Source organism: Penaeus vannamei, chromosome 23 (genome assembly GCF_042767895.1).
Source record: "Penaeus vannamei isolate JL-2024 chromosome 23, ASM4276789v1, whole genome shotgun sequence".
NCBI classification, from domain to species: Eukaryota; Metazoa; Arthropoda; class Malacostraca; order Decapoda; family Penaeidae; genus Penaeus; species Penaeus vannamei.
The window spans coordinates 2,329,107-2,339,106 of NC_091571.1; the positions used below are offsets into that span (position 1 = coordinate 2,329,107).

The window sequence follows — 10,000 nt, forward strand, 5'->3', positions numbered from 1 at the left end:
CCTCTTAAGTCCTTCCTTCCTGCTCATTACTGCGGTCCTTCCATCCTTGCCGGGCGCTTCCTTCGCCGCCCTGTCTTCTTCTTCTTCTTCTTCTTCTTCTTCTTCTTTTGTTTCTTCGTCTTTTTCTCCTCCTCTTCCTTCTTTTTCTTCGTCTTTTTATTGGCCTGTTTTTCCTTCTTTTCTTTTCTTCTTCTTTTTCTTCTCTTTCTCCTTTTCCTCCCCTTCTTCTTCCTCGTCGTCGTCGTCCTCCTCCTCCTCCTCCTCCTCCTCCTCCTCCTCCTCCTCCTCTTGCTTTGCCTCTTCCTCCTCCTCCACCTCCTTCTCTTGCTCTGCCTCTTCATCCTCGTCCTCCTCCTCCTCCTCCTATCCGGTCTTCTCTTCTATCCCTCTCCTCCTTCCTCCTTCTCTTCCTTTCCCTCCTCCCCAATCCCTGCCTTCACCCATAAATCCCAGCCCCTTGTCCGCCCTCATCTCCTCAGTAATCCCCCCTCCCCCCCTCCCCCAATTTCGACCCTTCCTCTGCACCTTTTCCCTTCTCCCTCCTCTGCTCTTCGCGTCTCATCCCTCCCTCCCCCCATCCCCCTCTTTGTGTCCTCTTCGGTCCCTTGCCTTTCCTTCTTCCCCACTCCCCCTCCACCCACCCCATTCTTCCCCCTCCACCCACCCCTTCTCCCCCACTCCGCCCTCCACCCACCCTCTTCCTCCGCCCTCTCCCTTCTCCCCTCCTTCTCCCCCACTCCGCCCTCCACCCACCCCCTTCTCCGCCCTCTTCCCCTCCTTCTCCCCCCACTCCCCCTCCACCTCCCCCTTCTCCCCCACTCCTCCACCCACCCCCTTCTCCCCCACTCCGCCCTCCACCCACCCCCTTCTCCCCCACTCCGCCCTCCACCCACCCCTTTCTCCCCCACTCCCTCTTCCCCTCCCCTTCTCCTGTACCTTCCTTGTGCGTCTCGCCTCATCTCGCTCTCTTTTTCTCCTCATTTCCTCGTCTTCGACCACCCCACCTCTCCGATATTTCTCCTCCTACTACCCCATTCTTCTATCCTTTTCCTCTTTCCTTATTCTCATTCACCTTCCCTCCTCTGCTCCTATTCCCTCTTCCTCCACCTCCTTTCTCTCTCCTTTTCTTTATTCTTCTACCCTTTTCCTCTTCCCTTATTCCCATTCTCCTATCCCCTCCTCTGCCCCATATTCCTCTCTTCCTATCCCCTTTCTCTCTCCTTTTCTTTATTCTTCTACCCTTTTCCTCTTTCCTTATTCTCATTCTCTTATCCCCTCCTCTGCTACCTATTCCTCTCTTCCTATCCCCTTTCTCTCTCCTTTTCTTTATTCTTCTACCCTTTTCCTCTTTCATTATTCCCATTCTCCTATCCCCTCTTCTGCCCCCTATTCCTCTCTCTCTATCCCCCTTTCTCTCTCCTTTTCCTAGTCCTTCATTTTCTATCTAAGGGCATCTGTCATTTTCTTGTTAGTTGGTAAAATTGGCATATTTTTTTCTTCTATCTGTGAAAGTTTGTTAATTTTGTTTTATGGTTTGTTATTGTCTTTGTATTGGCATAAGTTTTTTTTTTTGTTTCAGGTTCTATTTTTTATTTTGTAAGGAATGAGAAAAAAATATGATGATAGTTTTTTCTTGTGTCAGAATCGCGTTATCATTAACGTTATTGTTTTTTTTTTTTGTTTTTTTTTGTCTCTTCTTTTACTTTATCTTTGTCCAGTTTCTTTTGTATTCTCTTCCTTTTTCTCTTCGCTTTTCCCTTCTTTACGTTCTAGTCGCAGTATCCTTTACTTCCCCCCTCCTCTTTCCTTCTCCCTTCTCCACTGCTGTTCACGTCTCCCTCTACCGTCTTTCTCCCTCCCTACAGTTTGCTGGTCACTTTCCACCCTTCCCTTCTCCGTTAAATTGGAATTTTCGTTCACTTTCCACCCTTTGTTCACCCTCCGGTCGTGTTTGCCGTTCACTTTAACTCTTCTTTTACCCTTAAATTTCTCTGTTGTTCTTTTATCGCCCTTCCTTCTTCCTTATATTTGTTTGCCGTTCGCTTCTCACCCTTCTTCCTCCCTTAAATTTCTCTGTAGTTCTTTTATCGCTCTTCCTTCTTCCTTATATTTATTTGTCGTTCACTTCTCACCCTTCTTCCTCCCTTAAATTTCTCTGTCGTTCTTTTATCGCCCTTCCTTCTTCCTTATATTTATTTGTCGTTCACTTCTCACCCTTCTTCCGCCCTTAAATTTCTCTGTCGTTCTTTCGTCACCCTTCCTCCTCCCTCCAATCTCCCTTTTGAAGGAGCAGCTTGATAATTATTTTCTGTTCTCTTTGGCGTCCATTTCTTCTTTCTTTCTTCTCTTCTTCGATCTGTGTTTTTCTTCCCTTCGTTATATCGGGAAATGGCAATCTTGTGCCAACTTTTATATTAAAATTCTTTCCCTCGTCTTCAAATATTTTCGTTTCTTACGTCTTTCCCACTCCTCCTTTCCTTTCATTATCACTAATTGCTTTCTTTTGCCCCCTCCTCCTTCCTCTCTTTTTGCTCTCCTCTCACTCCTTCTCGCCGTCTTTTCTCTCTCATTCCCTGTTTATGTTGCTCCTCTGCTTCTCTCTTCCTCATTTTCTTCCATCCCCTTCTCTTTCTTCCCTTTCTCTTTCCTCCCACTTTCTTCCTGTTTCTCTTTTCCACCTACTCCTTTACTCCTATTTCTTCTTTTTTTGCGATCCCCTTCCCTTTCTTCTCGCTTCCATTCCCTTTATTCATCTTCCTCATTTTTCCCTTTCTCTCCGCCATCCCGTCCCTTTTTACCTTTCCTCTTCTCATCCATCATTCCATCCCCTTTCTCTCTTCCTTCTGCTTCTACTCTCTCCGACGCTTTCTTCTCTCCTTTCTTCTTTCTTCCTCTTCCCCCTTTCTTTCTCCTTCCTCCTCCCATCCTCTCCTCTTCCCTGCTCCTTCTCCTCCTCCTCCTCCCTCCTTCCCTTTTCTTTCTCCTCCCTCCTCCTCCTCTCTCCTCCTCCTCCTACTCCCTCCTCCTCCTCCTCCTCCTCCTCCTTCCTTCCTTCCTTCCTCCTCCCTCTCTCCACTTCCCACCTCCACTCTCTTCTTCTCTATTCCCCCTCTCCTTCCTTCCCTGCTTGCTTACTTCTTTCCCTCCTTCCTTTCTCCCTTCCTCCTCCATCTCTTTCTTCCTGTCCGTCCTCCTCTCCTCCATCCACCTCCATGCACCCTCTCCCTTTCCCTTCCCCTTCCCTTCCCCCTCCCTTCCCTTTCTCCCCCCCCCCCCTCCCTTCCCCTCAGTCCCTCCCCGTCTGCCTCGCCACCCTGTGTAACCAACCAACACTGTGTCTAAGCTGACGATATATTGCTTGACTGATCAGCTGATCGGTTAAACTTCGCAGGGAGATTAATAAGTGGAGGGGGGGGAGAGGGGGACGGGGGAGGAGGGGGAGGGAGTGTCTTCACTAAGGGGATACGTGAGGGGGAGAGGGGGTGGGAGGGTGACTTCAAAGCGAGGGGGCGTTTTATTGAGTCTGATTATTACAGCAGAATGTTGTTGGGGCGTGTTTTGTGTCAGTGTGTGTGTGTGTGATGTGTGTGTGCGTGCTGTGTGTGTGTGTGTGTGTATGTGTGTGTGTGTGTGTGTGTGTGTGTGTGTGTGTGTGTGTCTGTGCAAAAGTATGTGCATGCTTGGTGGTACATGTTGTGTGTGTGTCCTGTAGGGCCCCAGATGATATTAGGTTAGTTTTGATGTCATTGGTATGTTGGTGACATTTTGGACACTTCTTGAATGCTCGCAGATCTGAAAGCCTCTTATTTTTTCATCTTTTTCTTTTTTTTTTCTTTTTCCTTTTTTTAGTTGATGTTATTATCTCGGAAGCTGGCGACTTTGCCTTTTTTTTTTTTTTTTTTTTTTTTTTACTGACTGCTGTCCTATCATCATGATTTAGCATGAGAAGGTATAGTATTGTGCCTAAGATAGATCCATAGATGGCGATGGTGAGGATTGTGGAGAGGTGGTGGGTGGTCGTGTAGGGTGTAGGTGAGGATGGTGAGGGGGGGTGGGGGTGGGGTTTGTTGTGGTGATGGGTCCTGTAGGAATGGGAGAGTTCAGAAGGGTGGTGGTGGTGGTGATGGTGGTGATGGGGCAAAAGGTTGGTGTGTATGGTGTGATGTTGGTGCCACAGAGTGATGATGATGGTGATGTTGGTGCCAAAGAGAGTGATGATGATGATGGTGCCAAAGAGTGTGATGATGTTGGTGCCTAAGAGAGTTATGATGATGTTGGTGCCTAAGAGATTGGTGATGATGACGGTGATGACAGTGGAATGGATAGTAATAATGGTGATACTAGTGGACTGGATAGAGATGATGGTGCAAAGGATAGTGATGATGGTGGTGTTAGTGCACATAGTGATAATTGTAATGGTAGTGCACAGGATAGTGATGGTGATGATACTGCAAAGGACTTTGTGTGTATGGTGATGATAGTGAAAGATGTTATGAAAGGTGTTGATAGCGTAAATGACCGGTGATGTCGATTGTGCAAGAGGGTGGTGACGATGGTGATGATAGTGCAGATAAAGTGGTGGTGATGGAGACGTTAATACAGAATGGTGTTGGTCATGATGGTGATGACTATGATATTTCTGTGTTTGAAAAAGGAAAGTCGTTTTTTTGTAATGAAATTAGTAGTTCATAGTATTTGACAAGATACAACATGAAATTACTATTAACGGTATAAATTTTGCCTGTTGAAAAAAAGAAGTAAAAAGTAAAAAAAGTAAAAAAAAGAGGAAGAAGAAGAAATAGATATACACATACATAGGTGTGTGTGTGTGTGTGTGTGTGTGTGTGTGTGTGTGTGTGTGTGTGTATGTATGTATGTATGTATGTATGTGTGTGTGTGTGTGTGTGTCTCCTAAATTTTCATCATGAACAAGACTAGATAAAAAAAAGGACGCAAGATTGTACATTTTTCCGAACAAGTCGGGTAAGAAATTGCGTTTTGAGATCCGTTTAACGGAGCTTTCTCTCTCTTCTAGGCATTACCTCTCTCTCTCTCTCTCTCTCTCCCTCTCCCCCTCCCTCCTCCCCATTCCCCTCCTCTCTCCTATTTCCCTCCTCTTCCTCCCTATCTCCCCCTCCTCTCTCCTTGTCTCCCCCTCCCCTCTCCTCTATCTCCCTCCTCCCTTTCCTATCCCCCCTCCTCCTTATCTCTCCTTATCTCTTCCCTCCCTCTCCCCCTCCTCTCTCCTCTCTCTCTCCCTTTTCACACTTCCCCATTCCTCCTCTCCCCCTGGTACTCCTCCCATTTCTCTCTTCCCCGTCCATCCTCCCCCCCTTCTCCCATCTCTCTTCCCCCATCCCTCTCCCTCCCTCTCTCTCCCTTCCCCCTCCATCTCTCTCAAGAAACTTCGTATTTTAAGATTCCTGAAGCACTCTCTCTCTCTCTCCCCCCAGGTACATTGATCACAGTGGAGAGGGCCCACTGCGGGTGCCCAGGTAGGTGACGCAGTGGAGGTCTCTTTGTTTGCGCCTCAGGAGGGGGGATGGGGGGGGGGGGGGAAGGGGGGAGAAAGAGGAGAAGGGGGGTGGAGAGTGGGGGGAAAAGGAGGGATAGGGAAGGAAAAAGGGGTGTGAGGGGGGAAAAGGAAGGGAAGAGTGGTGCAAAGTGTGTTGTGTTGGGGGCGGTAAGCGTGGGTTGATGGGGTAGGGGCGGTAATAGGTAGGGCATTGGGGGTAGGGGGAGGGGGGCAGTAAGGGCATTGGGGGAAGGGGGAAAGAGGCAGGTGCAGAGGGGCATTTGGGGGAAGGGGGAAGGGGTGAAAGGGCATTGGTGGGAAGGGTGCGGTGGAGGGCTTATAGGGGCATTGGCAGCAAGGTGAGGGGCGGTAGAAACGTGGCATTGTAGGGAAGGGGTGGAGAGGCGGTAGGGGCATTGGGGGAAGAGGGGAGAGCCGGTAGGGGGCGCCTTGGGGTGAAGTGGAGGTGGAAGAGGCGTGGCATGGTATGGCACTTGTGACGAAGGGGAGGGGCATTGGGGAAGGGGAAGGAACAGGAGGTGGCAGGTGGTGGTGGTAGGAAAAAGTAGGGAAGATGGAGGAGGGGGAGGAGGGGAAGAGCAGAGGGGTTGTTTGTCTTTGACTGATGTGGGTCCCTTTGGTGAGGGATTGTGCGAGTTGTTTAAGCCTATGTGGAAGTCCTGTTTATTTTCAGTTCTTTTCTTTTTCTTTCACTCTCTTTCTCTCTCTCTTTCTCTCTCTCTCTCTCTCTGCTCTCTCTCTCTCTCTCTCTCTCTCTCTCTCTCTCTCTCTCTCTCCCTCTCCCTCTCTCTCCCTCTCTCCTCCCTCTCTCTCTCTCTCTCTCTCTCTCTCTCTCCCTCTCTCTCTCTCTCTCTGTCCCTCTCTCCCTCTCTCCCTCTCTCTCTCTCTCTCTCTCTCTCTCTCTCTCTCTCTCTCTCTCTCTCTCTCTCTCTCTCTCTCTCTCTCTCTCTCTCTCTCTCTCTCTCCCCCTCTCCTCTCCCTCTTCCTCCTTTCTCTCTCTCTCTTTCCTCTCCCTCCCTCCTTCCCTTCCTCCCCTACCCCCCTCTCTCTCTCTCTCTACATATATACATCCATCTATTTATCTCTCTCTCATTCCCTCCCTCCCTCCCTCCCTCCCTTCCTCCCTTCCTCCCTCCCCTACCCCTCTCTCTCTCTCTCTCTACATATATGCATCCATCTATTTATCTCTCTCTCCCTCTCTCTCTCATGGTCATAGCATTATATTATAGTATATAAGATAGCTATAGCATTATTAAAATCTGCCGTATATCCGTTAAAGGAAAAGAACAATTGCATAGTCCTTTTCTTTCCTTTTCTTGGTAGCTGAAACGCGGCTCCAGAAATCCGTAGAGTTTATTCGCAACAAAATTGACGCCCATGTTTCTTATCAATATTTTCTTCTCCGTTTCGCGTCGGTATCCGTTTTCCCTGTCGCCAGAGGTTGTAAGGCGAGTACCAGCGTGGATGTGGTATTGGTCCCCGGGGCGCAGACGAGGAGATCATTGCGTAGAAGCCCAGGAAATTTCGTGTTTTTTTTTTTTTTATGCCATCTCTACAACTTAGGTCACGTGTTTCTTTCTGCTTTTGTAGGTGTACTTCGTTGAGGTGCGTTAATGTGGTTGTTGTTTTTTTTATTTCTTTTCTGAAGGATTTGAGGTCTTGTGCCTGATGCTGTTTGTGATGTATTGATTAAATGTCCTGTGGATATGGGTATCCGTTTCTGTGTGTGTGTGTGTGTGTGTGTGTGTGTGTGTGTGTGTGTGTGTGTGTGTGTGTGTGTGTGTGTGTGTGTGTGTGTGTGTGTGTGTGTGTGTGTGTGTGTGCGTTTTTATATATGTGCGTGTGTTTTTGGTGGAAGGAAGTTCAGTGTGTGTGTGATATGTGTACGCATACTTATGTTATTGAATGGATTTTGTAAATGTTTGCTTTCACCTCTTTTCTGTTTCAGGGTTTTTTATTTGCTTGCTGTGGTATGTCATACTGTGTTCCAATGGAGTCTGCTGCTCTCTGCTTTGAGGCTCTGGCATGGCTGTTCTTTTTTGTAGAAGCGGAGACCAGTTTTTGGGATGGCGCGACTGCTACTGCGTACAGGCATAGAGAGAGAGGGAGAGAGAGAGAGAGAGAGAGAGAGAGAGAGAGAGAGAGAGAGAGAGAGAGAGAGAGAGAGAGAGAGAGAGAGGGAGGGAGACGCAACGCCAATAGTCTGATGTTTTCGTTGCACGTTTTTGCCGGTGATTGCTTTTTCAGCTGTACAATACTGAGAAGCGTGCATGAGAAGTCTGTGTGAGTGCTCGTAAATGGGCACATGGATACTTGCTTTGTGGGAGTTGCGTGTACGTGCGCAGGTGTGTGATACAAATACTGCAAGGAGTTGCTAGCAATGCTCCAGCCGAGCGATGTGTCGGGCCCCGTGGCGGAAATAGGGACACGTGCACCCGCCTGTCGCCTGCCACTGCCACGCCGCGTGGCTCGCTCGCTCTTGTGCCAGCGCCGGCGTCGGGTCCCGTGGAGGCTGCCGCTCCTCCAGCCGTCCGTGCGGAGCCGTGTCGCCGCCGCCGCCTCGCTCGCTCGCTCGCCACCTGTGGTTCCGCCTCACCTGCCGTGCGCCGCCCTCGCCCGACTCTTCTCCCGGAAGTCCCGCCGCTCTGGTAATTACGTAAGCAGTGCCGTCGTTCTGGTGGTGCGGCGCGGCGTAGCGCCCGTGCGTGGCGAGAGGTAGGTGTGGTGCGCGCAGGGGCCGCCTGCAGGACCCAGTTGCACAGGCGTGGCGGCGTATGCCAGCACAGACGGCAGGTGGCCTCCGCGCCGGAGAGGGAGGCCGCCGCTCGCCCTCCGACCATGTCACGGCCTCGCAGCTGCCAGTTACGTAATCCAGGTCAAGGCCGAATCGCCGCCCGTATCGATTGTGCGCGCGTACTCGCGGCCCAGGCGTTGCCCCCGTTTGGTCTTGCCCTTCTTCCTCTCCCTCCTCCTCCTCCTCCTCCTCCTCCTCCTCCTCCTCCTGCGGGAACGGGGGGGGGGGGATATTAAGGAACGCACGGACGCCATCTGGGGAAGGCTCCGGATCCCGAGGAAACGGGAGGGAGAGCGGAGCCGAAGGAGGCGAAGGAGGCGAGGAGGCGAGGAGGCGAGGAGGCGCCCTGGGTTGGCGGATGTTTATACGCTCCTGGAGGGACGCGGAGCAGCATCAATACAAGCAGCGCTCGGCCTCGTACCCTGGCGGTGGCGAGCCAAAGTGGGAAGGCGAAGGAGTGGCGGAGGGGGAGTGGTACACATATAATAAAAATACATATACACATACACATACATAAATACATATAAAAATACACGTGTGTGTGTGTGTGTGTGTGTGTGTGTGTGTATGCGTGCGTGTGTGTATGCGTGTGGGTGTTTGTAGCTGTGGCCATGCAAGTAAATGTATGTATACATATGTGTCTATGTGCGTGCGTGTATTCATGTGTACGTGTGTGTGCCTTTGCCTGCTCTTGTGTGAGCAGGCATGTTTATGTCGTGCATAAATTATCCTATTGTTTGCATTGACCCGTCCTGCTCCCCATCCTCTCTCTTCCTTTCTTCTCTTCTCTCTCTGTCTCTCTGTCTCTCTCTCTCCCAGTGTCCCCTTCCCTATGCCCCCCTTCCCCCTATCCCCCTCTTCCCTCTTTCCTCTTCTCCAACGCTCCCTCTCTGTTTTCCTTCATTCTCCTCTCTCTCTCTCTCTCTCTCTCTCTCTCTCTCTCTCTCTCTCTCTCTCTCTCTCTCCCTCTCTCTCTCTCCCTCCTTTCGTCCTCCTGCCTGCATGCCCTTCCTTGCCCCACCTTGGCAGCTTCTTCCCCCTCCGTCGCCTCCGCTGCAGACGGGCGGTGCGTGCGCTCGCTTCCTGGTTGGGGAAGGCGCGTGCGTATGTGGGGGTCTGTCTCTCTCTTTCTTTCTGTCTTTCTGTCTTTCGTCTTTCGTCTGTGTTTCTCTGTCTCTGTCTCTCTTTCTCTTTCTTTCTGTCTCTGTTTCTCTGTCTATCTGTCTCTCTTTCTCTGTCTCTGTCTCTCTCCACTCTCCTCTCTCCTCTCTCCTCTCTCCTCTCTCTCCTTCCCTCTCCCGTCTTCTCCTCTCTCCTCTCTCCTCTCCCTCTCCTCCTCTCCTCCTCTCCTCTCCTTCCTCCCTCTCCTCTCCTCTCCTCCCTTCTTCCTCCTCTCTCTCTCTCTCTCACCCTTTCCCCTGCTCCCTCCATTTCACCCTTCGCCCCCCCGGCATCTTTTATGCATATTCTAATGTTAAATAAAGCAAGTTTTGTTATTTAGATTCGAAGCAATTACACATGTCGGGAGTGTTTCTTTCTCTTTTGTTCAGTAGAAATTTCATTGTTCAAAACTTCTTATTAAAAAATAAAGAAAAGAAATACAAAGGTCAAAATGATAATAAGTGATTACCATAATTAACGGATTTTGAAATCATGGAACGTGGAATCAA

At 50.0% G+C, this 10,000-nt stretch overlaps 1 protein-coding gene across 3 annotated transcripts in view; it reads left to right on the forward strand.

Annotated features, from left to right (window-relative positions):
* LOC113816041 (RND transporter family member dispatched) overlaps positions 1-10,000 on the forward strand; it is a 117,531-nt gene that overhangs the window by 32,864 nt on the left and 74,667 nt on the right. The window contains exon 2 of one of the 3 annotated variants that reach the window (XM_070137502.1): positions 5,454-5,495. The exons of 1 other annotated variant lie outside the window; for it this stretch is intronic. The gene's annotated coding sequence lies outside the window, so the exon portion shown is untranslated. Of the gene's footprint in view, positions 1-5,453; positions 5,496-8,056; positions 8,185-10,000 lie in introns of those variants that run through there. One more of the 3 variants, XM_070137503.1, reaches the window with a different exon arrangement.